This window comes from Phyllobates terribilis, unplaced genomic scaffold, assembly GCF_046119375.1.
Source record: "Phyllobates terribilis strain yellow unplaced genomic scaffold, ASM4611937v1 Scaffold_5__5_contigs__length_657084704, whole genome shotgun sequence".
Taxonomy (NCBI): domain Eukaryota; kingdom Metazoa; phylum Chordata; class Amphibia; order Anura; family Dendrobatidae; genus Phyllobates; species Phyllobates terribilis.
In genome coordinates this window covers 55,118,389-55,136,380 of record NW_027362765.1, presented here as the reverse complement: position 1 = coordinate 55,136,380, position 17,992 = coordinate 55,118,389, and the positions used below count along the sequence as shown (strand labels likewise).

The following is a 17,992-nucleotide window of genomic DNA, read 5'->3' as shown; positions in this document are numbered from 1 at the left end:
GATTGTTAACCCTTTCGGCGAGCATGCTTGGGTGTTTGCCAAGTATTTTCAGCGTGCTCGGCATCCATGTTTGAGCCGCCACGACTGCATATGTCGCGGCTGTTAGACAGCTGTGAGACATGCAGCTGCGGCGGCACATACATAAGTGCCGAGCATGCTTGCCGAAAGGGTTAACAATACACACGCTCGCTCATCACTACCGCAGAGTTCAGCAGCATCTTCAGATGCTTTCATGAGGAGCCTAAAAAAACGCAGATACTTCATTAAGTGCAAAATCAAAGCTTTTCTGTACTATAAAAAGCACCTTAAAAACGCGACATCACATCTGCACCAGAAACGCATCAAATAAGGGGAAAAGATTGTTATTATAGAATTTGGTGTGGACATCTGCTGAAAACAAATAACTCAGCATTTCTGCAACATGTGAACGCGGCCTTACAGACACAATAGAGCTGGATGTCGTATAGTGAAGCTACATAAGGGTGAGAAAGTTCTGGCGGCTCCGACTGTGAATGAGGAACAAAAAATAATCCACAACGAGAGATGAGCAGAACGCACAGATGACATCGCGCTGCCCCGAAAAATAAGAGATTCACGGCCTCCCGTCCAGCCACCAGGTAACACTGATCTGGAGCAGAGACCCGGGAATCCATCCGCTCATCTCTAGTCCCAACTGTCCCGGATCCAGCGGACAGTCCTGGATTTAGGTCTACACCCTGCAGTCTATGGAGTCTGCTGAATGCCCCTCACTGCCAGCGCCCCTCTGACAACTCCTCCTGCCAGGGGAGAAAGATAATGGTAAATGGGCGTGAATTGGGGTGTGGCCATAATTTGCTGCTACACACGCCGCATAATTTGTCCCTCTTTTTGTTCTTCAAAAGTTGGGAGGTATGGCTCTGCTCCATACACGACACCGATTGCTCCACACCTTACAAGTCATACACAAGGAACCCTGACCCCACACATAACCTTCACCTCATCCAGCACCATGACAACCAGCACAGCAGAGTACTGCATCCACTGAGGCCCCTGATCATGTGACCCCCTGACTCCTCCCCTCCTGTGACCTCATCACAGGTCCTGTGCGCACAGAACAGCCATATATGTGGTGGCGGCTCTGCAGGTGGAGGTATGTGGAGTTCCCCCATTACTGGGCATAGGCCGCATTAACCCCTCCATTCCTGGAGATAGTGCCCCCTCCCCCAGTTCTGCCATGTGTATATGTACAGTAATATAACGCTGGATGTGTTCATGTATACAGGGGGCATTAACCCCTCCATTCCCGGAGATAGTGCCCCCTTCCCCCAGTTCTGCCATGTATATATGTACAGTAATATAACGCTGGATGTGCTCATGTATACAGGGGACATTAACCCCTCCATTCCCGGAGATAGTGCCCCCTTCCCCCAGTTCTGCCATGTGTATATGTACAGTAATATAACGCTGGATGTGCTCATGTATACAGGGGACATTAACCCCTCCATTCCCGGAGATAGTGCCCCCTCCCCCCAGTTCTGCCATGTGTATATGTACAGTAATATAACGCTGGATGTGCTCATGTATACAGGGGACATTAACCCCTCCATTCCCGGAGATAGTGCCCCCTCCCCCCAGTTCTGCCATGTGTATATGTACAGTAATATAACGCTGGATGTGCTCATGTATACAGGGGACATTAACCCCTCCATTCCCGGAGATAGTGCCCCCTCCCCCAGTTCTGCCATGTGTATATGTACAGTAATACAACGCTGGATGTGCTCATGTATACAGGGGGCATTAACCCCTCCATTCCCGGAGATAGTGCCCCCTCCCCCCAGTTCTGCCATGTGTATATGTACAGTAATATAACGCTGGATGTGCTCATGTATACAGGGGGCATTAACCCCTCCATTCCCGGAGATAGTGCCCCCTCCCCCAGTTCTGCCATGTGTATATGTACAGTAATATAACGATGGATGTGATCATGTATACAGGGGACATTAACCCCTCCAGTCCCGGAGATAGTGCCCCCCTCCCCCAGTTCTGCCATGTGTATATGTACAGTAATATAATGCTGGATGTGCTCATGTATACAGGGGGCATTAACCCCTCCATTCCCGGAGATAGTGCCCCCTTCCCCCAGTTCTGCCATGTGTATATGTACAGTAATATAACGCTGGATGTGATCATGTATATAGGGGGCATTAACCCCTCCATTCCCGGAGATAGTGCCCCCCTCCCCCCAGTTCTGCAATGTGTATATGTACAGTAATATAACGCTGGATGTGCTCATGTATACAGGGGGCATTAACCCCTCCAGTCCCGGAGATAGTGCCCCCCTCCCCCAGTTCTGCCATGTGTATATGTACAGTAATATAATGCTGGATGTGCTCATGTATACAGGGGGCATTAACCCCTCCATTCCCGGAGATAGTGCCCCCTTCCCCCAGTTCTGCTATGTGTATATGTACAGTAATATAATGCTAGATGTGCTCATGTATACAGGGGGCATTGACCCCTCCATTCCTGGAGATAGTGCCCCCTTCTCCCAGTTCTGCCATGTGTATATGTACAGTAATATAACGCTTGATGTGATCATGTATACAGGGGGCATTAACCCCTCCATTCCCGGAGATAGTGCCCCCCTCCCCCCAGTTCTGCCATGTGTATATGTACAGTAATATAACGCTGGATGTGCTCATGTATACAGGGAGCATTGACCCCTCCATTCCCGGAGATAGTGCCCCCTTCCCCCAGTTCTGCCATGTGTATATGTACAGTAATACAACGCTGGATGTGCTCATGTATACAGGGGGCATTAACCCCTCCATTCCCGGAGATAGTGCCCCCTTCCCCCAGTTCTGCCATGTGTATATGTACAGTAATATAACGCTGGATGTGCTCATGTATACAGGGGGCATTAACCCCTCCATTCCCGGAGATAGTGCCCCCTCCCCCCAGTTCTGCCATGTGTATATGTACAGTAATATAACGCTGGATGTGCTCATGTATACAGGGGGCATTAACCCCTCCATTCCCGGAGATAGTGCCCCCTCCCCCAGTTCTGCCATGTGTATATGTACAGTAATATAACGCTGGATGTGATCATGTATACAGGGGACATTAACCCCTCCAGTCCCGGAGATAGTGCCCCCCTCCCCCAGTTCTGCCATGTGTATATGTACAGTAATATAATGCTGGATGTGCTCATGTATACAGGGGGCATTAACCCCTCCATTCCTGGAGATAGTGCCCCCCTCCCCCAGTTCTGCCATGTGTATATGTACAGTAATATAACGCTGGATGTGCTCATGTATACAGGGGACATTAACCCCTCCATTCCCGGAGATAGTGCCCCCCTCCCCCCAGTTCTGCCATGTGTATATGTACAGTAATATAACGCTGGATGTGATCATGTATATAGGGGGCATTAACTCCTCCATTCCCGGAGATAGTGCCCCCCTCCCCCCAGTTCTGCAATGTGTATATGTACAGTAATATAACGCTGGATGTGCGCATGTATACAGGGGGCATTAACCCCTCCATTCCCGGAGATAGTGCCCCCTTCCCCCAGTTCTGCTATGTGTATATGTACAGTAATATAATGCTAGATGTGCTCATGTATACAGGGGACATTAACCCCTCCATTCCCGGAGATAGTGCCCCCTCCCCCAGTTCTGCCATGTGTATATGTACAGTAATATAACCCTGGATGTGCTCATGTATACAGGGGGCATTAACCCCTCCATTCCCGGAGATAGTGCCCCCTCCCCCAGTTCTGCCATGTGTATATGTACAGTAATATAACGCTGGATGTGCTCATGTATACAGGGGGCATTAACCCCTCCATTCCTGGAGATAGTGCCCCCTCCCCCAGTTCTGCCATCTGTATATGTACAGTAATATAGCGCTGGATGTGCTCATGTATACAGGGGGCATTGACCCCTCCATTCCCGGAGATAGTGCCCCCTTCCCCCAGTTCTGCCATGTGTATATGTACAGTAATATAACGCTGGATGTGCTCATGTATACAGGGGGCATTAACCCCTCCATTCCTGGAGATAGTGCCCCCTCCCCCAGTTCTGCCATGTGTATATGTACAGTAATATAGCGCTGGATGTGCTCATGTATACAGGGGGCATTGACCCCTCCATTCCCGGAGATAGTGCCCCCTTCTCCCAGTTCTGCCATGTGTATATGTACAGTAATATAACGCTGGATGTGATCATGTATACAGGGGGCATTAACCCCTCCATTCCCGGAGATAGTGCCCCCCTCCCCCCAGTTCTGCCATGTGTATATGTACAGTAATACAACGCTGGATGTGCTCATGTATACAGGGGGCATTAACCCCTCCATTCCCGGAGATAGTACCCCCTTCCCCCAGTTCTGCCATGTGTATATGTACAGTAATATAACGCTGAATGTGCTCATGTATACAGGGGGCATTAACCCCTCCATTCCGGGAGATAGTGCCCCCTTCCCCCAGTTCTGCCATGTGTATATGTACAGTAATATAACGCTGGGTGTGCTCATGTATACAGGGGGCATTAACCCCTCCATTCCCGGAGATAGTGCTCCCTCCCCCCAGTCCTGCCATGTGTATATGTACAGTAATATAACGCTGGATGTGATCATGTATACAGGGGACATTAACCCCTCCAGTCCCGGAGATAGTGCCCCCTCCCCCCAGTTCTGCCATGTGTATATGTACAGTAATATAACGCTGGATTTGCTCATGTATACAGGGGGCATTAACCCCTCCATTCCCGGAGATAGTGTCCCCTCCTCCCAGTTCTGCCATGTGTATATGTACAGTAATATAACGCTGGATGTGCTCATGTATACAGGGGGCATTAACCCCTCCATTTCCGGAGATAATGCCCCCTTCCCCCAGTTCTGCCATGTGTATATGTACAGTAATATAACGCTGGATGTGCTCATGTATACAGGGGACATTAACCCCTCCATTCCAGGAGATAGTGCCCCCTTCCCCCAGTTCTGCCATGTGTATATGTACAGTAATATAACGCTGGATGTGCTCATGTATGCAGGGGACATTAACCCCTCCATTCCTGGAGATAGTGCCCCCTTCCCCCAGTTCTGCCATGTGTATATGTACAGTAATATAACGCTGGATGTGCTCATGTATGCAGGGAACATTAACCCCTCCATTCCAGGAGATAGTGTCCCCTCCCCCAGTTCTGCCATGTGTATATGTACAGTAATATAACGCTGGATGTGCTCATGTATACAGGGGACATTAACCCCTCCATTCCAGGAGATAGTGTCCCCTCCCCCAGTTCTGCCATGTGTATATGTACAGTAATATAACGCTGGATGTGCTCATGTATACAGGGGGCATTAACCCCTCCATTCCCGCCGATAGTGCCCCCCTCCCCCCAGTTCTGCCATGTGTATATGTACAGTAATATAACGCTGGATGTGCTCATGTATACAGGGGGCATTAACCCCTCCATTCCTGGAGATAGTGCCCCCCTCCCCCAGTTCTGCCATGTGTATATGTACAGTAATATAACGCTGGATGTGCTCATGTATACAGGGGACATTAACCCCTCCATTCCCGGAGATAGTGCCCCCCTCCCCCCAGTTCTGCCATGAGTATATGTACAGTAATATAACGCTGGATGTGATCATGTATATAGGGGGCATTAACTCCTCCATTCCCGGAGATAGTGCCCCCCCCCCCCCCCCAGTTCTGCAATGTGTATATGTACAGTAATATAACGCTGGATGTGCTCATGTATACAGGGAGCATTGACCCCTCCATTCCCGGAGATAGTGCCCCCTTCCCCCAGTTCTGCCATGTGTATATGTACAGTAATACAACGCTGGATGTGCTCATGTATACAGGGGGCATTAACCCCTCCATTCCCGGAGATAGTGCCCCCTTCCCCCAGTTCTGCCATGTGTATATGTACAGTAATATAACGCTGGATGTGCTCATGTATACAGGGGGCATTAACCCCTCCATTCCCGGAGATAGTGCCCCCTCCCCCCAGTTCTGCCATGTGTATATGTACAGTAATATAACGCTGGATGTGCTCATGTATACAGGGGGCATTAACCCCTCCATTCCCGGAGATAGTGCCCCCTCCCCCAGTTCTGCCATGTGTATATGTACAGTAATATAACGCTGGATGTGATCATGTATACAGGGGACATTAACCCCTCCAGTCCCGGAGATAGTGCCCCCCTCCCCCAGTTCTGCCATGTGTATATGTACAGTAATATAATGCTGGATGTGCTCATGTATACAGGGGGCATTAACCCCTCCATTCCTGGAGATAGTGCCCCCCTCCCCCAGTTCTGCCATGTGTATATGTACAGTAATATAACGCTGGATGTGCTCATGTATACAGGGGACATTAACGCCTCCATTCCCGGAGATAGTGCCCCCCTCCCCCCAGTTCTGCCATGTGTATATGTACAGTAATATAACGCTGGATGTGATCATGTATATAGGGGGCATTAACTCCTCCATTCCCGGAGATAGTGCCCCCCTCCCCCCAGTTCTGCAATGTGTATATGTACAGTAATATAACGCTGGATGTGCGCATGTATACAGGGGGCATTAACCCCTCCATTCCCGGAGATAGTGCCCCCTTCCCCCAGTTCTGCTATGTGTATATGTACAGTAATATAATGCTAGATGTGCTCATGTATACAGGGGACATTAACCCCTCCATTCCCGGAGATAGTGCCCCCTCCCCCAGTTCTGCCATGTGTATATGTACAGTAATATAACCCTGGATGTGCTCATGTATACAGGGGGCATTAACCCCTCCATTCCCGGAGATAGTGCCCCCTCCCCCAGTTCTGCCATGTGTATATGTACAGTAATATAACGCTGGATGTGCTCATGTATACAGGGGGCATTAACCCCTCCATTCCTGGAGATAGTGCCCCCTCCCCCAGTTCTGCCATCTGTATATGTACAGTAATATAGCGCTGGATGTGCTCATGTATACAGGGGGCATTGACCCCTCCATTCCCGGAGATAGTGCCCCCTTCCCCCAGTTCTGCCATGTGTATATGTACAGTAATATAACGCTGGATGTGCTCATGTATACAGGGGGCATTAACCCCTCCATTCCTGGAGATAGTGCCCCCTCCCCCAGTTCTGCCATGTGTATATGTACAGTAATATAGCGCTGGATGTGCTCATGTATACAGGGGGCATTGACCCCTCCATTCCCGGAGATAGTGCCCCCTTCTCCCAGTTCTGCCATGTGTATATGTACAGTAATATAACGCTGGATGTGATCATGTATACAGGGGGCATTAACCCCTCCATTCCCGGAGATAGTGCCCCCCTCCCCCCAGTTCTGCCATGTGTATATGTACAGTAATACAACGCTGGATGTGCTCATGTATACAGGGGGCATTAACCCCTCCATTCCCGGAGATAGTACCCCCTTCCCCCAGTTCTGCCATGTGTATATGTACAGTAATATAACGCTGAATGTGCTCATGTATACAGGGGGCATTAACCCCTCCATTCCGGGAGATAGTGCCCCCTTCCCCCAGTTCTGCCATGTGTATATGTACAGTAATATAACGCTGGGTGTGCTCATGTATACAGGGGGCATTAACCCCTCCATTCCCGGAGATAGTGCTCCCTCCCCCCAGTCCTGCCATGTGTATATGTACAGTAATATAACGCTGGATGTGATCATGTATACAGGGGACATTAACCCCTCCAGTCCCGGAGATAGTGCCCCCTCCCCCCAGTTCTGCCATGTGTATATGTACAGTAATATAACGCTGGATTTGCTCATGTATACAGGGGGCATTAACCCCTCCATTCCCGGAGATAGTGTCCCCTCCTCCCAGTTCTGCCATGTGTATATGTACAGTAATATAACGCTGGATGTGCTCATGTATACAGGGGGCATTAACCCCTCCATTTCCGGAGATAATGCCCCCTTCCCCCAGTTCTGCCATGTGTATATGTACAGTAATATAACGCTGGATGTGCTCATGTATACAGGGGACATTAACCCCTCCATTCCAGGAGATAGTGCCCCCTTCCCCCAGTTCTGCCATGTGTATATGTACAGTAATATAACGCTGGATGTGCTCATGTATGCAGGGGACATTAACCCCTCCATTCCTGGAGATAGTGCCCCCTTCCCCCAGTTCTGCCATGTGTATATGTACAGTAATATAACGCTGGATGTGCTCATGTATGCAGGGGACATTAACCCCTCCATTCCAGGAGATAGTGTCCCCTCCCCCAGTTCTGCCATGTGTATATGTACAGTAATATAACGCTGGATGTGCTCATGTATACAGGGGACATTAACCCCTCCATTCCAGGAGATAGTGTCCCCTCCCCCAGTTCTGCCATGTGTATATGTACAGTAATATAACGCTGGATGTGCTCATGTATACAGGGGGCATTAACCCCTCCATTCCCGCCGATAGTGCCCCCCTCCCCCCAGTTCTGCCATGTGTATATGTACAGTAATATAACGCTGGATGTGCTCATGTATACAGGGGGCATTAACCCCTCCATTCCTGGAGATAGTGCCCACCTCCCCCAGTTCTGCCATGTGTATATGTACAGTAATATAACGCTGGATGTGCTCATGTATACAGGGGACATTAACCCCTCCATTCCCGGAGATAGTGCCCCCCTCCCCCCAGTTCTGCCATGTGTATATGTACAGTAATATAACGCTGGATGTGATCATGTATATAGGGGGCATTAACTCCTCCATTCCCGGAGATAGTGCCCCCCCCCCCCCCCAGTTCTGCAATGTGTATATGTACAGTAATATAACGCTGGATGTGCGCATGTATACAGGGGGCATTAACCCCTCCATTCCCGGAGATAGTGCTCCCTCCCCCCAGTCCTGCCATGTGTATATGTACAGTAATATAACGCTGGATGTGATCATGTATACAGGGGACATTAACCACTCCAGTCCCGGAGATAGTGCCCCCTCCCCCCAGTTCTGCCATGTGTATATGTACAGTAATATAACGCTGGGTGTGCTCATGTATACAGGGGGCATTAACCCCTCCATTCCCGGAGATAGTGCCCCCTTCCCCCAGTTCTGCCATGTGTATATGTACAGTAATATAACGCTGGATGTGCTCATGTATACAGGGGGCATTAACCCCTCCATTCCTGGAGATAGTGCCCCCTCCCTCAGTTCTGCCATGTGTATATGTACAGTAATATAACGCTGGATGTGATCATGTATACAGGGGACATTAACCCCTTCATTCCCGGAGATAATGCCCCCTTCCCCCAGTTCTGCTATGTGTATATGTACAGTAATATAACGCTGGATTTGCTCATGTATGCAGGGGGCATTAACCCCTCCATTCCCGGAGATAGTGCCCCCTTCACCCAGTTCTGCCATGTGTATATGTACAGTAATATAACGCTGGATGTTCTCATGTATACAGAGGACATTAACCCTTCCATTCCTGGAGATAGTGCCCCTTCCCCCAGTTCTGCCATGTGTATATGTACAGTAATATAACGCTGGATGTGCTCATGTATACAGGGGGCATTAACCCCTCCATTCCCGGAGATAGTGCCCCCTTCCCCCAGTTCTGCCATGTGTATATGTACAGTAATATAACGCTGGATGTGATCATGTATATAGGGGGCATTAACCCCTCCATTCCCAGAGATAGTGCCCCCCTCCCCCCAGTTCTGCAATGTGTATATGTACAGTAATATAACGCTGGATGTGCTCATGTATACAGGGGGCATTAACCCCTCCATTCCCGGAGATAGTGCCCCCTTTCCCCAGTTCTGCTATGTGTATATGTACAGTAATATAACGCTGGATTTGCTCATGTATACAGGGGGCATTAACCCCTCCATTCCCGGAGATAATGCCCCCTTCCCCAGTTCTGCTATGTGTATATATACAGTAATATAACGCTGGATGTGCTCATGTATCCAGGGGACATTAACCCCTCCATTCCTGGAGATAGTGCCCCCTTCCCCCAGTTCTGCCATGTGTATATGTACAGTAATATAACACTGGATGTGATCATGTATACAGGGGCCATTAACCCCTCCATTGCCGGAGATAGTGCCCCCCTCCCCCCAGTTCTGCCATGTGTATATGTACAGTAATACAACGCTGGATGTGCTCATGTATACAGGGGGCATTAACCCCTCCATTCCCGGAGATAGTGCCCCCCTCCCCCAGTTCTGCCATGTGTATATGTACAGTAATATAACGCTGGATGTGCTCATGTATACAGGGGGCATTAACCCCTCCATTCCCGGAGATAGTGCCCCCTTCCCCCAGTTCTGCCATGTGTATATGTACAGTAATATAACGCTGGATGTGCTCATGTATACAGGGGGCATTAACCCCTCCATTCCCGGAGATAGTGCCCCCTTCCCCCAGTTCTGCCATGTGTATATGTACAGTAATATAACACTGGATGTGCTCATGTATACAGGGGGCATTAACCCCTCCATTCCCGGAGATAGTGCCCCCTTCCCCCAGTTCTGCCATGTGTATATGTACAGTAATATAACGCTGGATGTGCTCATGTATACAGGGGGCATTAACCCCTCCATTCCCGGAGACAGTGCCCCCTCCCCCCAGTTCTGCCATGTGTATATGTACAGTAATATAACGCTGGGTGTGCTCATGTATACAGGGGGCATTAACCCCTCCATTCCCGGAGATAGTGCCCCCCTCCCCCAGTCCTGCCATGTGTATATGTACAGTAATATAACGCTGGATGTGATCATGTATAAAGGGGACATTAACCCCTCCATTCCCGGAGATAGTGCCCCCCTCCCCCAGTTCTGCCATGATTATATGTACAGTAATATAACTCTGGGTGTGCTCATGTATACAGGGGGCATTAACCCCTCCATTCCCGGAGATAGTGACCCCTTCCCCCAGTTCTGCCATGTGTATATGTACAGTAATATAACGCTGGATTTGCTCATGTATACAGGGGGCATTAACCCCTCCATTCCCGGAGATAGTGCCCTCTCCTCCCAGTTCTGCCATGTGTATATGTACAGTAATATAACGCTGGATGAGCTCATGTATACAGGGGACATTAACCCCTCCATTCCAGGAGATAGTGTCCCCTCCCCCAGTTCTGCCATGTGTATATGTACAGTAATATAACGCTGGATGTGCTCATGTATTCAGGGGGCATTAACCCCTCCATTCCCGGAGATAGTGCCCCCCTCCCCCAGTTCTGCCATGTGTATATTTACAGTAATATAACGCTGGATGTGCTCATGTATACAGGGGGCATTAACCCCTCCATTCCCGGAGATAGTGCTCCCTCCCCCCAGTTCTGCCATGTGTATATGTACAGTAATATAACGCTGGATGTGCTCATGTATACAGGGGACATTAACCCCTCCATTCCCGGAGATAGTGCCCCCCTCCCCCAGTCCTGCCATGTGTATATGTACAGTAATATAACGCTGGATGTGCTCATGTATACAGGGGACATTAACCCCTCCATTCCCGGAGATAGTGCCCCCTTCCCCCAGTTCTGCCATGTGTATATGTACAGTAATATAACGCTGGATGTGATCATGTATACAGGGGGCATTAACCCCTCCATTCCTGGAGATAGTGCACCCCTCCCCCAGTCCTGCCATGTGTATATGTACAGTAATATAACGCTGGATGTGATCATGTATGCAGGGGACATTAACCCCTCCATTCCCGGAGATAGTGCCCCCCTCCCCCAGTTCTGCCATGTGTATATGTACAGTAATATAACGCTGGATGTGCTCATGTATACAGGGGACATTAACCCCTCCATTCCCGGAGATAGTGCCCCCCTCCCCCAGTCCTGCCATGTGTATATGTACAGTAATATAACGCTGGATGTGCTCATGTATACAGGGGACATTAACCCCTCCATTCCCGGAGATAGTGCCCCCCTCCCCCAGTTCTGCCATGTGTATATGTACAGTAATATAACGCTGGATGTGCTCATGTATACAGGGGACATTAACCCCTCCATTCCCGGAGATAGTGCCCCCTCCCCCCAGTTCTGCCATGTGTATATGTACAGTAATATAATGCTGGATGTGCTCATGTATACAGGGGACATTAACCCCTCCATTCCCGGAGATAGTGCCCCCTTCCCCCAGTTCTGCCATGTGTATATGTACAGTAATATAACGCTGGATGTGCTCATGTATACAGGGGGCATTAACCCCTCCATTCCCGGAGATAGTGCCCCCTCCCCCAGTTCTGTCATGTGTATATGTACAGTAATATAACGCTGGATGTGCTCATGTATACAGAGGACATTAACCCTTCCATTCCTGGAGATAGTGCCCCCTTCCCCCAGTTCTGCTATGTGTATATGTACAGTAATATAACGCTGGATGTGCTCATGTATACAGGGGGCATTAACCCCTCCATTCCCGGAGATAGTGCCCCCTTCCCCCAGTTCTGTCATGTGTATATGTACAGTAATATAACGCTGGATGTGATCATGTATACAGGGGGCATTAACCCCTCCATTCCCGGAGATAGTGCCCCCCTCCCCCCAGTTCTGCCATGTGTATATGTACAGTAATACAACGCTGGATGTGCTCATGTATACAGGGGGCATTAACCCCTCCATTCCCGGAGATAGTGCCCCCCTCCCCCAGTTCTGCCATGTGTATATGTACAGTAATATAACGCTGGATGTGCTCATGTATACAGGGGGCATTAACCCCTCCATTCCCGGAGATAGTGCCTCCTTCCCCCAGTTCTGCCATGTGTATATGTACAGTAATATAACGCTGGATGTGCTCATGTATACAGGGGGCATTAACCCCTCCATTCCCGGAGATAGTGCCCCCTTCCCCCAGTTCTGCCATGTGTATATGTACATTAATATAACTCTGGGTGTGCTCATGTATACAGGGGGCATTAACCCCTCCATTCCCGGAGATAGTGCCCCCTTCCCCCAGTTCTGCCATGTGTATATGTACAGTAATATAACGCTGGATTTGCTCATGTATACAGGGGGCATTAACACCTCCATTCCCGGAGATAGTGTCCCCTCCTCCCAGTTCTGCCATGTGTATATGTACAGTAATATAACGCTGGATGTGCTCATGTATGCAGGGGACATTAACCCCTCCATTCCAGGAGATAGTGTCCCCTCCCCCAGTTCTGCCATGTGTATATGTACAGTAATATAACGCTGGATGTGCTCATGTATTCAGGGGGCATTAACCCCTCCATTCCTGGAGATAGTGCCCCCCTCCCCCAGTTCTGGCATGTGTATATGTACAGTAATATAACGCTGGATGTGCTCATGTATTCAGGGGGCATTAACCCCTCCATTCCCGGAGATAGTGCCCCCCTCCCCCAGTTCTGCCATGTGTATATGTACAGTAATATAACGCTGGATTTGCTCATGTATACAGGGGGCATTAACCCCTCCATTCCCGGAGATAGTGTCCCCTCCTCCCAGTTCTGCTATGTGTATATGTACAGTAATATAACGCTGGATGTGCTCATGTATACAGGGGGCATTAACCCCTCCATTCCCAGAGATAGTGCTCCCTCCCACAGTTCTGCCATGTGTATATGTATAGTAATATAATGCTGGATGTGCTCCTGTATACAGGGGGCATTAACCCCTCCATTCCCGGAGATAGTGCCCCCTTCCCCCAGTTCTGCTATGTGTATATGTACAGTAATATAATGCTGGATTTGCTCATGTATACAGGGGGCATTAACCCCTCCATTCCCGGAGATAGTGTCCCCTCCCCCAGTTCTGCCATGTGTATATGTACAGTAATATAACGCTGGATGTGCTCATGTATACAGGGGGCATTAACCCCTCCATTCCCAGAGATAGTGCTCCCTCCCCCCAGTTCTGCCATGTGTATATGTACAGTAATATAATGCTGGATTTGCTCATGTATACAGGGGGCATTAACCCCTCCATTCCCGGAGATAGTGCCCCCTTCCCCCAGTTCTGCCATGTGTATATGTACAGTAATATAACGCTGGATCTGCTCATGTATACAGGGGGCATTAACCCCTCCATTCCCGGAGATAGTGCCCCCTCCCCCAGTTCTGCCATGTGTATATGTACAGTAATATAACGCTAGATGTGCTCATGTATACAGGGGAAATTAACCCCTCCATTCCCGGAGATAGTGCCCCTTCCCCCAGTTCTGCCATGTGTATATGTACAGTAATATAACGCTGGATGTGCTCATGTATACAGGGGACATTAACCCCTCCATTCCTGGAGATAGTGCCCCCTCCCCCCAGTTCTGCCATGTGTATATGTACAGTAATATAACGCTGGATGTGCTCATGTATACAGGGGGCATTAACCCCTCCATTCCCGGAGATAGTGCCCCTTCCCCCAGTTCTACCATGTGTATATGTACAGTAATATAACGCTGGATGTGCTCATGTATACAGGAGGCATTAACCCCTCCATTCCCGGAGATAGTGCCCCCTTCCCCCAGTTCTGCCATGTGTATATGTGGCACCCCAGGGGTCTGGTTTTCCACAGTAATGTAATGTTATGTCTGAGAGCAGGTGGGAGGTCCTTTGGTCAGGGATCCTGTGCATGCCACACCTCCTGCCCAGTCTTGGGAGGGGAAGAACTTCCCCTGTATAAACCCGGGGCTGAGGCAGGGTGAGTCAGACAAGTGGAGTAGAGACAAGAAGCAGCATAGGAAACAGCAGAGTTACAAGGAGTCAGGGGCTGGCAGCTGCAGAGCTCGCCCTGACTAAGAAGACTTCTTTCCGGACCCGGAGTCCGAGGCTGTGGGGACTAACTCCTACCCAGCAGCAGAATCCGTCAGGCAGGGGATTTCAGGTCCTCTGGCCCAGAAGCCCGAAGGCACGGTCACACGCGTGGGACCAGCACCGCCATCGTGGAGCGGAAGCCATTAGAAGGCCCCGAGTCACCGGCCATACGGGTGAGCACCACACGGTACACTCAGGGACGTGGGCTACTTACATCAGCTTCTAGCAAGGTAGCCAGAAGAGTACAGTCAGTTTGGGAGGCCTACACCTACGCCTGGCCAGGGGAGACCCCATCTGCTCAAGGACTGACCAGGCCCCGTTCGCTAGCAAGTACTCCGGGAGGGTCTATCGTTGTTACCAGTAAAGACCCTGAACTACACCGTACCGTCTCTGAGTGGTTCCTGCTACCCCCATCATCCACGTCGGCTGCCCTGAGACCATACCCCTCCCGTTGGGGGTTATACTATCACGCTGCATAATCCTACCATCGGCCTCAGCGGTCTGCCCCGCAGCAGCAGCTCCCTGGCTGCACTCAACGGGTGGCGTAGTCATCAACTATTTACTACTAGTAGACTGCCGTCCAGTTTGACTCCCTGGGCACGGACCGGGTCACCGCCACGAGACTACAACCCTCCACGGATCCGGCTCCGGGTAAGCTCCCGCGTGCGCACCGCAGCGCGACACAGGCCCAGGGGCGCGTCAACTTTGGCGTAGTCGGCAGGATATCGTGCCCGCAACCACCGGGTACTGCGTGCCTGAAAAGCAAAGACTGTTCAAACTTACCAGTGGTGAAGATTCCCGCTATCCGTGGAGGTTTCCCGCCATCCGGCGCCATCTTCGACCTTCTTCCCGCCATCCGTGGAGTTTTCCCGCCATTGGACGCCATCTTGAGGACGCCGCGCGGGAAGAAGAGGGGCGTGGACTCCGAAAGCGCGCGAGAACTGAAGCCCCGCCTCACGTCCGGACGTTGCGTAAGGTCCTGGAAGGAGCCCAGCAGACGCCGACGTCACAGGAGCGCGACGGAAGGTCCTCAACCCTGACGATCCACTGCGGAGCCGCGGCCTACGGAAGAGGATCATCGCAAGGTAGGCCACGGTCCACTAGGGGGGAGGAAGATGTCGGATACGGAGGAGAGCTTCACTGCCTCAACCCCCGCCAGCGCTACCGCTGCTGCAGTTATGCCCTTCACCATGCCCTATATCCCGGGAGCAGCTTGGCTACCCCAGTACTCAGGGGAGTCACATACCCTGCATGACTTTAGAGAAAAGCTGGATAGCCTCTTCCAGGTGTACCCCCTCACAGAAGAGCAAAAAGTGAGCATCCTGGTGGCCCAACTAACAGGGGCAGCCAAAAGGGAAGTAAAATCCTGGCCACCTGGGAGGAAGACTGTCGCAGGGATACTAACCCGGCTGAAGGACACCTTTGATACCCGCACCTCAGCCGAGATTAAGCTTAGATTCTACGGGTGCAAGCAGCGAGCGCATGAGAGTATAAGGGACTATGCACTAAACCTACAAGAGGCCCTGAGGGCCATAAAGCAGACCGACCCTGATGGGGTGGGAAATGAGGACAGGCTGTTGACTGAACAATTTATAGAGGGTTTATATTGCAATGCTCACCGAACCCAGTTGCGGGCAATGGCCTTACAGGATCCCCATCTGGACTTTGCACAGTTCAAGGACAGAGCCATCCGGGTGCTCCGAGAACCGGCACCAGGTGGCGTTGTGACCCACAGACGCCCCACTACCACTTACTACCAGGAGGCGGCGCCCTTGTCAGCAGGGCCTGTGGGAGCTGATGCGCAGGCTTTGGACAATGACCCGGCTCCAGACCTACACCATCAGGTCCAAGAGCTAGCTAAGAGCGTTGCTGCGCTAACCCGAACTGTGCAGTCTTTACAGGTTTCCACCCCAGGGAAGATCCAGCTGGCATCCGGACCGGAGGACATCCCGTGGCGTCGACCAAGGAGGACCCCACCGGCCAGAGGAAGACCCAGTGACCGATACAGTGAGGACGGACGACCCATCTGCCGCCGCTGCAATCAACCCGGACATATGGCAAGGTACTGTTCTTTAAACGGGCACAACCTGGGGTAGAGGGCCAACCCCCAGGAAAAAGATCACCAGGCCCATCGAACTGGCGCGACAGATATGTGGGAGGACGTCCAGTCTTGCCTGTGGTACTGGATGGCATTCCCATGAGTGCCCTACTGGACACCGGGTCACAGGTCACCACCATCCCGTACGTGCTCTTCAAGCAGTACTGGAATGACTCGGATATTACCCGCTACCCCGACGACGACTTGAGTATCATCGCCAGCAATGGTCAGCCCGTGCCACAGATCGGATTTAAAGAGGTGACCATCAAAATTGGTAGAGTCGAACTGGCCGCACAGGGACTGATCATTGTAGATATTGATAAACATGAGAGTCACCCAAAAATAACTCTAGGAACTAATGTAATTGAAAATTGTCTTGCAGAGGTGATTTTCCTTTTACAGCAGGTTGCCAAGAATGCCAGCTCCGGCGAGCAGCGGGTGCTCCAGAAAGAGATCCGGGCACTGATGCAACGGCAACAAGTGGAACTCTCCGGCGGTGAGATTGGTAGCGTAAGAATGTGTGACCCTTTTCCTATTGCCATGCCCCCAAAAAGTGAAATGATGATTTGGTGCCGGGCAGCTATTGGTCTGAGAGGTAGAGATTACCAGGCAATGGTAGAAACAGTTTACTCAGACAGTAGGCCCACCATTTTGACAGCACGGGGGGTCGTCAATGTACGCCATGGGAGGGTGCCCGTTCGCATAATAAATATCGGGGAGAGGGAAGTGTACCTGCCCCGGTATGCCACGCTAGCCAAATTATATATCACTAATCAAAATTCTATACAATCTGTGGAACCCTTGCCTCCATCTCACCCGGAGGAAGGTAACGGCTCTAAGAAAGACATGGAGGACTGGTGTCAGCAACTACATCTGGGTACTGACTCCACTCCCTCACATCAGAAACAAGGAGTCTATCGGGTGGTTCAAGAGTATGAGAGAGTGTTTAGTAAACACCCGTTAGACTTCGGGCGAGTCAAGGGGGTAGAACATCGCATCCCCACGGGAGATCATCCTCCCATAAAAGAGAGGTATCGACCCGTACCCCCTGCACATTACCAACACGCCAAGGGGATGCTTAGAGACATGAAGGAGGCTGGGGTAATCCGGGATAGTTGTAGCCCCTGGGCAGCCCCATTAGTTTTAG

General features: G+C 50.8%; 1 protein-coding gene across 1 annotated transcript in view; it reads left to right on the top strand.

The window, feature by feature from the left end:
• Positions 1–1,048: 1,048 nt before the first annotated feature.
• Positions 1,049–17,992, top strand: part of LOC141271953 (uncharacterized) — an 80,781-nt gene continuing 63,837 nt past the window's right edge. The window contains exon 1 of the mRNA XM_073682203.1: positions 1,049–1,129. The gene's annotated coding sequence lies outside the window, so the exon portion shown is untranslated. The remainder of the gene's footprint in view (positions 1,130–17,992) is intronic.